Raw genomic sequence first — 11,675 nt, 5'->3', positions numbered from 1 at the left:
GTTGATATGAATGTATGGGCCTAAAGTTCTCACTTTGAGGAGAGTGTCAGTATTTTCATATTGTCAATTGGAGTTCCGTTGTCAACATATGGCCAGTATCAGTTTCACCAGGGGCCTGTTTCGTACCACTTTGGTCGTCTCGGTTTGTTCTTCATTTGGGAGTTTTAAGCTTCAGACCGGTTCTTGAAAATGGTAGAGTGCTCAAGGAGTATCTTGTTCAAAATTTCATCTCTTGCAATGCAATGATAACTAGTGCTTCAATTGAATTGTATTTCATGAACAGCTAATGAAGACACGACTGATGTGCTTAGCAGTGCGTTGGATGATAAATATGCTAAGTGGATCAAGTTTGAGAAGTATTAAACTGCTTGAGGAACATTGATTGGGTGATATGCCGTGCGGAGTAGTGCTTTGTCCGATAAATAAACCAAATTTGGTTCCTTTTATGACAACATATTAAGTTCTTAATGAGCTTGAGTCTATAAATTTTAGCCAACAATGCCATGATCGATATACATGCTAAATATGATGTTATGTACATCAAATATGGTGAGTTTTACAAGCCGGCCACCCAAGGAACTCAAGGCTAAAGGCCACCCAAATGGCCGTCCACTATGGAAAGTGAATGACTGCCTACTAAGTCTAAAGGTCCATCCACAAAAGGGTTTTTTTTAACATAATGTGAATGGGGGGGGGGGGGGGGGGGCAATGGCGAGGGTAGCAGAAAGTGAGGGTGCAAGGGAGAGAAAGGATCTAACGAGGAGCGCTATGGCACTCAGATGATTCCACCAAATAGATGAGTTTTTCTCAGGTGCCCCTGGCACCCCTATTTGGTCTTGTTTTTTCCATGTTTGGATCTATTATAAAAGCCGATTGTGATGTCATCAAGGGGCCGTGCCCACTAGAGATATCGCTAGTGGGTAGCTGTAAATAGAAGGGGGGAGCTATCCATGCAAGAAGAAAGATCCCAAAGTTGGCTCATGCAAGAGGGCCTCACACTCTCTCTTCTCTTCTTATGCCATAAGCCTTAAAAATTCTCTAGCTAAGCTTCCATAACCGACCACATTCGAAATCCCTCTCTCATGCCACACCTTGCATAGCCTGCTCTCATGATTAATTCATAAATATCTCTCTCTCTTTCTCTTTGATACTCAAGCCTTGATCTATCTCCCTCCCATTGTCATGGGCATCTCTCGCTCTCTCCCAAAAGCTTTGAAATCTATCAAGTCTATATTGTTAAGCCCAATATTATTAGCCTGATCCAAATGAAGCCATAACCCAAGTCATAATCTCTTTCTCAATCCCAAGCTCATCAACTTGGTTTTCAATAAGCCATAATTAATAATATCTGTCATCTCTCTCTCTCTCTCTCTCTCTCTCTCTCTCTCTCTCTCTCTCTCTCTCTCTCTCTCTCTCTCTCTACCTTGAAGCAACAAAGGAGGAATGAAGGAGAGGAAGAGCATCAAGGAAAGCTAGGTAGACCAATTAAGACAAAGGGAAAAACATCGGGGATGACCATTTTGCCAGCATAATCCCACGAGCAAGACGAGCGATGGAAAAAAAAGTAACATAATTAAAAAGAACCCCAAAAACACAAACATTATGCTTGATGTATTTCACTAAGAAACACTCGATAAAAATCAAACACAGCTTTGCATCTTATCAAAAAGAATCTTGTTAAGCAAAGGTAGATCAATGCTACATGTTGCGAACTTCCTTTACAATATGTATGAGCATCATAGTATCAATACCTTTGATATAGATTATTCTATTCAACAAACAAACTAGCAACAATAATTTTGTGTTGCAATTTCATAAGGATTTAACTCATAGAAACTGCACGTAGTAGTGGTGGTTTTATTTGAGAAACATTTCTACATTTCCAAGAATCACAAGACCATATGCAAATTGAATCTTTATACATTGTAAATGTATCACTAGAAAAACAATATATCACACTTTGTTAAATCTACCTTTAGTTAGCTCTCTACCTTTTTGAATGCCTAATTGTGGAATGTATACAATAGTAGCCAAGGATACATGCTCATTTTAGGCTAAAAGTTTTGAAGGCTGTATACCATAAACAGTGCATTTGCAAATAATTCAATTGCTAGAAAAAATACCTTGTAAGTAAACATACAATGTAAGTTTTTGAAACTATATATAGTACAACTGTAGGAAAAAACACCTTGAGACTGTATATAGAACCTAAAAATATTTTCTCAAAAGTGTCCTAGAACATATAGAAATGTATAATGAGCAATCATGTAATGTATACAAATACAACAATCACACATGGTAGTTTGATACAATCGCACATGGTAGTTTGATACAATCGCATATGGTAGTTTGATTGAGCAGCTATACATAGACAACATTTTCCAAAATTTCCAAAAAAATGCAAGGTAATCTAAAATCTATGACAAAAGTCTAAGTGCTTGATGGAGCTCCCTTTTAGTCAAGGCTGCTTGATGAACAAACCTTTGATGAAACACATCTAACCCAAGCTTTTTTGTGTAGACAAAATAAAGATGCTTGCAAGGCATATATTTTTTACCCTCTCGTAAATGCTTTTGGAAATCCTCACATGTGCAAGAAGGAAAGATGGACACTACCACCAAATAGCTCTCCTCATTTTGCTCGCTTGTACTGGTTGTCAAAGCAAATTCCACATGCTCATTTTGAATCACCACACGTTGGCCATGAATTGTGCAAATCAACTCTGCAGCTCTGTTGATTCTTGCCTCCATCTCTTTTGTTATGACCCTAGTGACCACCACCACCCTACCATCACGGTGCTTAGGACGCACATCAGCATCATCTGCATTGTGCACCAAATTTGCATTTTGTTGTGATGTAGTTTCAATATTCTGCAAGTCAAATCTTGCAGCCCACAATGCTTCTATTCCTGTATAATCTAAGGATGTTCCTTTTGAAATTGTCTATATAGTAGGACGGTTTGCTGGTCTCTCCTTCACAATTTTTGATGGCTCCCATGTATGATCAATGTTGTTTCCACAGAACCATACAAATTGTTTTCTTAGACTTGAAGGGATTTCAATGAGGCCCTCAAAACAAGGGGCAGACACCCCTAATAATCCTCCTCTACCCTTCTTATCAATTAGCTCATTGCACTTTTTGTTTTTATGTCGTAAGTATCCTTGGCATCGCACTTCACTCCCTGGATTTGTCCTTCGAATAGCCCATCGTGTGTGGTGAACATCCACCTCAATAGTGGTTTGTATTCCAATTGAGCTATGGGTTGGTCGAGTTGAGCGACGTGCAGGTTGTGTGACATACTCAAATTCAGGCCGATGTGAATCTCTATCTCTAATTGGATTATTGTGTTTGCCTTGTCGTCGTCGCCTCACTGTCCTTGAATCACCATCTGCCAAAAAGTTTCTACTGGCAGCATTAAACTCAATTACTGCCTGATTAGTTAGGTCCACCACTTCTGTAGGTCTTGGGAGGGTTGCACTAGATGAAGCTCATATTTTTTTAATTTTGTCAATTCCAGGGCCACATCCAAGGTGTCCACCCTTAAGAAAAGAATCATATTTTGACTGCTGCAAAAGAACATTACAAAGATCACCGTAGCAAGCATTGTATAGAGAAATATATTTAACCCCATCATTGGAAGCTAACCAGCTCCCATGCACGGACTCCGCTAAGTTTGCCTGTGGTACTAGTTGCCTGTCACTCCCCTGCCAAGCCTGAAATAAATTTAGAACATTTAAACTTGCAATTATTTTATCTGCTCTAAATATTTAACGATGACTCACCTTGACCATGTATTCACCCCAATGTGCAACTCTGGCATGCCACCAGACAAGCCATGTCTCGAGAATTGAAATCTTCGTCTTGTCTAAATGTCCTTTTCTCAACCACATACGTAGATTGTCCAATTCTGTTTCGGCAGCCTCTTTAGAAGGTGCAATCCTCCATGCTCTACACCTTTGTTTAAACTCTTCTTGACTGTGGGGAAGGATACATTTTCTTGCATGTTGATGCATACTCTGTTCCCAATGAAATGAGAATGATCTTTCCTGTCCAACCATAACATTATTAGGGCCTCCATTAAAAACTGTCCTCACAGCTCGCCAATTTGCCTGAGCTTCATCAGCCATAAATCCTTTGAATTCAGCCTTTTTGTAACCCTCCTTTTGCATCACTCGATTCAGTAGCATCCAAAAAAGAGTTTGAGCTTCAATATCTTCCACTTTAAAATCTCCAATAGCTATGGTTTGCATTTCTTGAACATAAGGGTTATATACATGGCATGCCATAGTTGTCCATTCTTGCATTCTTTTAACAAAATCAAAGAAAACCCAACAACTTTCCAATTCACCACCAGGACGCATTTTATTAACCAAATCAACACCATTGCTAGGTCCTTGGGTTGACATTTTAAAAATGTGACATCTATCAAAGCCAGAGAACTCTAGTTGACCAGGAAAGGCCATGCTTTGAAAAAAGTCAAAAAGCAAGCGCTTCTTCAAACTAAATATTGAATCATAGCCAGTAGTGGGTTGGCTGACCTCCTCTTGTGCTTCTTTCCTCCACCGTGACAATCTTTGTTTGTCAAGTGTAGCTGCAAGTTTAGCAAGGACCTCACCTAAGTCCTTGTCAGAAAGCATTGTCTTAGCAGAGTGGTCTTTAAAAAGTGCTGATTGCAGTACTATTTCCTTTGACAATTTTTGTTGGAGAGACCTTGGCCTACCCACAAAATCTTTAGATATCATGTCCTTCACTTTGACTTTAACATCCACCATTGCTTGTTTTGCAACACCCTCAGCAACTGGGTGTAAGTGACAACCCATGTGAAGAATCCCTCTCGTTATTCTCTTACCAGGGATCTCTTAGGGCAAGCAAAGAATGATCTTACAAGGGCATTCAGAGATGCAAGTTCGGGGAAGATTACAATAAAAGCATTTTAGGCTTCCAAAGCTGCCTGTCGTGGATCCTGAGGGACAGACTTTTGACAAACGCCCTGTCCAAAACTTTTTGTTCATTTCTTTTGATCTTTGTACTCCTGAACATATATTGTTTAGGCACATCAAGTGTCCACCACATTTTTTGAATCTGACAATCCCATCAAATCCAGCGATATTGCTTGTTACCGCATTTGTCCAAACATGTCCATCAAATTTGTCATTTGCTCCTGTTGTCCTATTGGAAGGGTCTGCATATGGAAGCTCAAACATGATGTTTCCATCATATCTTTGTGGTAGCTCATCAATCTTTCTTATCTCGCGAACTAGCTCAAAGTTTGCTCTTAAAGAGTTCTTTTGTGGCAGATTTTTAAGCATCTCAACTATGCTATGTGCAGTGGAAGTTTCCAAGCTAGCAATCTCTATTGCTTTTGGCTCACCTTTCTCCTCCACTGCTTGCTATATTGAACACTCTTCCTCAATTTCTATAACAGGAGCTTGTCTTGATAGCTGTCTGCCATGCAAAACAAATGTCCTTCCAAATTGAATATCCAATTGAAACACAGTATTCTCTCCTCTGTGAATATTTGGCACCTCAAAAGAAATACCTTCATTTTGCTCACCAAATAATTGATGCAAACTTATTGTATGCTCTACTAATCTTAAATGTGCACTTAACACTAGGTTGGTAATGGGACACTTTTATGTCCTGGGACACTTTTATGTCCTGTTAAGTGACCATTTTCCTTGAATTATGTCAAGAGTTTCAAAATGGATTTTCAGGTGCTATCTATCTAGAAAGTTGTCTCATGAGCTGAAAAAAACTCGACATTTTTTTTGAATATCAATTTCATCTTTAACCTTGTCCTTGCACAACATTTCACAACCTAAACTGTGTGAAAAAACGGGTCCTGTTTTTGGCTTTTTTCAACTTTTTGCAACTAAACCACTCTAGAATTCATTTTTGTTAGGTCTATAATGCTAGAGAACTATCTTTAGTAGTCCTCGACATGTCCTAATGCTTCTAGGGATAAATAAATGTTAAAGTTGTAAGTTATGACCAAATTACAAAAAATGTCAAATCCTGTTTTTTAGTCAATTTTAGCTCTTCTATGATTTTTTTGGTGGCTTTCATGATATCCAAATGCAGTTTTGATTTTCTATGTCTCATATTGTAACATAAAGATAATATTCCTTGAGTTTTGGGGCACCTAATACCCTATTTTGCATAGTAGACAACGATGGTTGATTTTTTCAATTATAGAAGAAAACGAAACATTCTAGTATGTCAAGTATAGCTTTTTCAATATTGTTAGTTTCTTGTGAAAACTACATGCATTTTGTAGGTAGTAACCATATCTACTCATAAGGATCAAATTTTGCTAGATATTGAATAGTTTCTATGGGATTCTACAACTCATAATGTTGAACCCAGTTTTTTCATGTTTGCTGTATTTAGCACTTCATCTTTGTCTCCAAGATTCCCCTTGGTAAGAGATGCATTATTATTTTGACATGCTCCATGGCTCCTTATGAACCTAAAGGAAAATAGGGAACTAAGAAAACATGCATATATTATTTGTATTGAGCGTGGCTATAGAAACTTTGATGATAGGTTTGTAGAATGGTAAAAATCCAACTTTTTTGTACCTATTTCTTTTGGTAAAACAAAAAATAGTGAGTGAGAAGCAATCATATGTTCTGATCACCAACCCATTGAAGTTAACTAGGGAATTTATCTCAAGTCCTACAAAAATCCCTAATCTTATTTTTATGCAACAAAACGTAAGAAATGACTGTTTTGATGAAAATGTACTGGTCCATCAATTTTGGAGGCTTGGTGCGACCAAAAGATGAGAAATTTTACAAGTTTCTTATTTTTTCCATGTGTAGTAGGCCTTAAACTATATCCTCATGAAAGGATTTTACAAAATGAGTGGATCTACTATGGTTTTGGAGGTTTTTTTCAAAACCTTGAAAGGACACTTTTATGTCCTGTTAGGTTACCAACCTAGTGTTAACTCATGGCGTGAGATCTCCACAACACTGTTTTGAGTTGAAAGCTCTATCTGTTTAGTGCTGCTCTCATCTCGTATAATTGCAGTATTCATATTTGCAGAAAGTAGAAGGCAAAAGGCGAAAGTGGCAAAATATAGTGTTAAACAGAGAACAAGACTCGTATATATGATGGTATGAGAGTGAACAATAAAGCACAAGATATTGTGTTTTAAAGTGAAGATTGGCGGTATTCAATGTGGAGTATCTTACTTTAGATATGACTCAAGCATTGTTATCATTTTTATTATATATCTTGTATTATCATTTTTATAGTTTTCATATATTCAATAAATAAAAAAATAGATTTAAAATGTCCTACACACCGTGGTCTTTGATTGTGTGGACAGCTTGAAAACGTAGCTCTGTGTGCGATCCCTAGAACACACAATGAAACGGAGCAATCAGCAGAAACGTGAACAGGTACTCCTCTCTCTCTCTGTTGTTTTTGCTACCAGGTCGTGGAGGGGTTTCGGCAGCGAAACTCCTCTGTATCTTAGCAAATTGGTTTCGGGTGCACATAGTAGCATGCTGTGTAGATCGAATTGACCCTCGAGGGCACACAATCCCTATCCTTGACACAATCGGGGGTAGCCCCTATCATTGACCCTCGCACACAGTAGCTCCACTTGACCCTCACACAAAGTAGCAGGCTGCTCTTGGTCTAGATGGCCCTTCTAAAGGGGCCCCAACCCACTGAGAAAAACACGTGACCAGACCAGGTAGTTTCGACGGTGAAACACTTACTGTGCAGGTGCCCTTTACTTTCCAGAGGTTAATCAACCTTTGCTGATTTTGCGAAAGGATACAAGCCTGTTGATAGCCACCAAGGACGCGTGATGTGTTGCAAATCTGATGCAAAAACGCATGATCTGTTGCAAAATCTGCTGCAGTAAGTGTGTAGGTGCCCGTTGCGCAGGTGCCTGAGAGCTATTGCGAGCAGGTATTGATGAATTGCGAGCAGGTGCCTGAGAGGTATTGCGAGCAGGTGCCCCTTGAGAATGAATTGCCTGTGCAGGTGCCTGAGAGCTATTACGAGCAGGTATTGATGCCATGGCAATTGAGAGATTTAAATTAAGTGAATGATGTGATATACTAGCCTGCTACTGCTGTATGTCAGTGATCGTTTGACAGAAGCTGTTGCTTCATCTCTCTAATTCATAGATTCTAAACAGAGCCCAAAATAGAGAGCCTATTCCTTGCCATTTTCCTTGCTTGTAATCACCCAAATTATCCAAACTGTAGTATCAAACATGTGCCTTCTTCCCAATCATCTGTCAAGATGTGTTTTAGAACATGTCTAAGCATGATCTACAGGCGGGCGAAGCTCTTTTGCCAAATAGAACATGTGCCTTCTTCCCAATCATTTGTCAAGATGTGTTTTAGAACATGTCTAAGCATGATCTACAGGATGGCGAAGCTCAGTTCAACAAATCTAAATTTCACCTCTTGAAATCTCTTGAAATTATGTACAGACCAGGTAGTTTCGGCGGCAAAACACTTAACTTTTAACCTCCAACACCATGAAAGAGTGGATGATGCCATGGAAATGACTGAGCAGGTGGCTTGGGGCTCTTGGCAAGATTGGTTTTCGCCAGAGAAATACCTGTGAATACGTGGATTCTTGACCAACATGGGACTTGCTAGCTGTGTATTGGCTTTCCACACCATCAAAAGGGGCTAGCTGTGTATTGGCTTTCCACACCTTTGACCTTCAACTGTGTTATGAGCTGCCTTTCCCCATCGAAATGCATACATATCTTAGTAAAATTCCAACATATCTCAGTCGAAAGGCATTCATATCTCAGTCAAAATGCATACATATCTCAGTCGAAAAGCATACATATCTCAGTCAAGCCATAAGATGAGGAAAGTTCTTTTCAACACTGCTCCATGCCAGGGGTTTCGCTGGCGAAACCCTGCCTGGGTATTCGTCATTGGAAGGTCGCATGGGGGGGGGGGGGGGGGGGATCATATGCAGGGCATCATCACAAGAGTTGGGGCATAACTCATCTATGGTGTTGGAGCATAACTCCTCTTTGGTGTTACACTCCGCATTTCTTGCGAGTTCTCGAAGTTATTACTTCATCTCTAACTCCACCATAACATCAACAATAAACACCATTTTGTGATATTGTACAGTTGTAAACAAAAATTATTTGACAGGGATTGGTGGTCGGGAGCCACAGGTGGTGTAGGCTCAATGCAATGCCAATTGAAGTACAATCAAACAGTAGCCATCGGTTAAGGGAGATACCGACCCTTCGTCCTTCACATATCTTACTATGGATGTGTTAATGGCGGAGGTTAAATTTTTTGGTTGGACTTCTTTTCCCATTTGCTTTGGCCATGAAGCCCATTGGCTATAAACTGCCTCTAACATGCCATTGCACTTAAAATGTCAGAAACTATCTGGAGTATTTCAAACCAACAATATTTCGAGTGTTTGTGTAAGTGCCGAGGCTCTTCCCCCATTTTTGGAAGAGGCTACTGCTTGATTGTACTTCAATTGGCATCTCTTGCCAATACGTTGATTGTAGGAGGTACCCAGTATGGACTGGTGATTGGTTGAGATGCGTATGATGCATATACATAGTATGGGGCTGGTTTTAAGCATACAAGGCTAATGCTAAGACCTCCGCAAACACACACACACACACACACACACACAATGCATGTGATGTCGGATTTTGACTGAAATGCATGTTCTTAAGATTTTAAATTTGGCCCATAAATAAGCATCTTGTTTTGAAGAAATTTTAAATGTATGTAAGTTTAATATTTTTGTTGATATGATTATTTGTTCTTTATTTGTGCTTTGGAAAGAGGACAAAAGGTTCACCCAAAGTCATACGCAAGAAGAGGAAATTTGTTGCTAGCAGTGAGGATAGCGAAAAATTACTTGATAAAGCTGAAAATGCTCAGGCTAATCAACAAGTAGAAGACATTCATGATGATCAAGGAGATAAAGAGGCCACTAATGATGATAAGGATGTATATGGGGGTATGAAGGACAATGAGAAGGTGACAGATGACAAGGAGGTTGAGGAGGTCATCCCACAAGCTATTATAAGACCTCAAGGCTCCGAGTTTATAGACGGTGTAACCCTCAATAAAGGATGTATACCCCCTATGATTCCTCTTTGTAGGTGTTTGATAAATGAGAGAGTACGAGAGCTTAGAAGGGACCTTTCTCTACTTAAGAAGTTTTTTGAATAAGAAGGGTACCTTAAGATGAAAGGTATGTTCATCTTATCCATAAATCTTCCTGATGGTTCAAGTAGAGATGTTAATGAGGACATTAGAAAAACTTGGGACAAGTATTGGCATATGGTTAACAAAGAGTTTGAGGATGAGCTTGAAAACAACGATCAATGGTCCATGTTGAAGGGAAAGATGTTCTTTGTCTCGGAAGGGAATCATCGAGCGGCCTCTTGGATGGAGAGCATAAGCGAGGTCTCACATAATGACAAGAAGAAACATGTGAGGGTTTTGGCACAATTTATTGTTCCTACCCAACAAGAGGAGTTGAGATTAATTGCTGCTCTTCAAAGATTGAACATGTAAGTCTTATTTTCATTTGTACATTAAATTTTGCTTTTTCTTTGTTTTAATGATACGTCTTGAGGTAAATTTTTTTATGGTTTATTGTTTATGTAGAATGAATGAAGAAGCAATCATTAAGACCAACCTCAAAGACTACTTGTATCATACAAGTACCATTTGTTCTTTAGATGGGTCTCAAATCACTGAAGATTTTACTGAGGCTGAATGAGTGTCAATGGAGAAAGCAAGGGCTCAAGAAGCACAATCAGGAAAGAGGGTTAGGTATCCTCTTACTCAATCTATCCTTGGTCCCATGGTTTATGGGGTATGTACTTAAATTTGTTAAGATTTGGTAAGATTCTAATAATCTTTTTGGTTCTTGATACATTTTATTGAAATGGTGTATGTAGAATAAATGGAAGTTTGATTTACAGGTAGCATTAAATAAGATACCTCTTACTTTGTCACAAGATGAATGTGTGAGGGCTGAGATTCAAGCAAAGAGGAATGTTGTTAAAGCTTACAATAGACGCATGACTCGGGTGAGTACAACACTCTATTAAAAGTATAATAAAAATATTTGTTTGTTTATTTTGTTTGGTTATTGTATAATCTATCCGTGGTGAATCCTGCTAATGGAGAAGAATGGTTTCTAATTTTATGGAGTCTTCCTTTTGAGGATGAAAAATTCAAGATTACAATAGAGAAACTCTACTCTATATCTTGTGCTACATGTTCTCAAGAGCTAAAGATAAAAACGCTAAAGCTTTTGGGTGCAGATGAGAACTTTCGCCAAAGTTTTGGAATGACTTTGGGAGATCATTTCTATATCCCTTGGTTGGCCAAGGAAGTGTGGATGGATCAAGTCTTGGAGGATGGAAGAAGGCTTTTACAACAGGTTATAGATTCCACACATGGAGTTCACAAGGTGGTTTTGCCTCTAGATGTTCACTTGGAGTCATATTTTGAAGACATTGTTAGTAGATATAGAGGAGTACATTTTTATGAATTTCAAAATGAGATGAATGTGGCTACTCCACCATCAAAGCATGTGGACTTGAAAAATTCTTCCCGTCGATTGGTCTATAGGTAATTCCTATGTTTTGCATTTTGCTAAGTGACTATTGTTGTATTATATAAGTT

General features: G+C 38.8%; 2 pseudogenes; one reads left to right on the top strand and one right to left on the bottom strand.

Moving 5' to 3' along the window:
- Positions 1-2,417: 2,417 nt before the first annotated feature.
- Positions 2,418-7,042, bottom strand: LOC147450527 (uncharacterized; annotated as a pseudogene).
- A 2,707-nt stretch (positions 7,043-9,749) lies between these two features.
- LOC147450526 (uncharacterized) lies at positions 9,750-11,625 on the top strand (annotated as a pseudogene).
- Positions 11,626-11,675: the final 50 nt, after the last annotated feature.

This window comes from Adiantum capillus-veneris, chromosome 9 (genome assembly GCF_014529385.1).
Source record: "Adiantum capillus-veneris isolate H3 chromosome 9, ASM1452938v2, whole genome shotgun sequence".
Taxonomy (NCBI): Eukaryota; Viridiplantae; Streptophyta; class Polypodiopsida; order Polypodiales; family Pteridaceae; genus Adiantum; species Adiantum capillus-veneris.
Note: the sequence above shows the minus strand (reverse complement) of the source record. Positions and strands in the feature narration are given on the sequence as shown.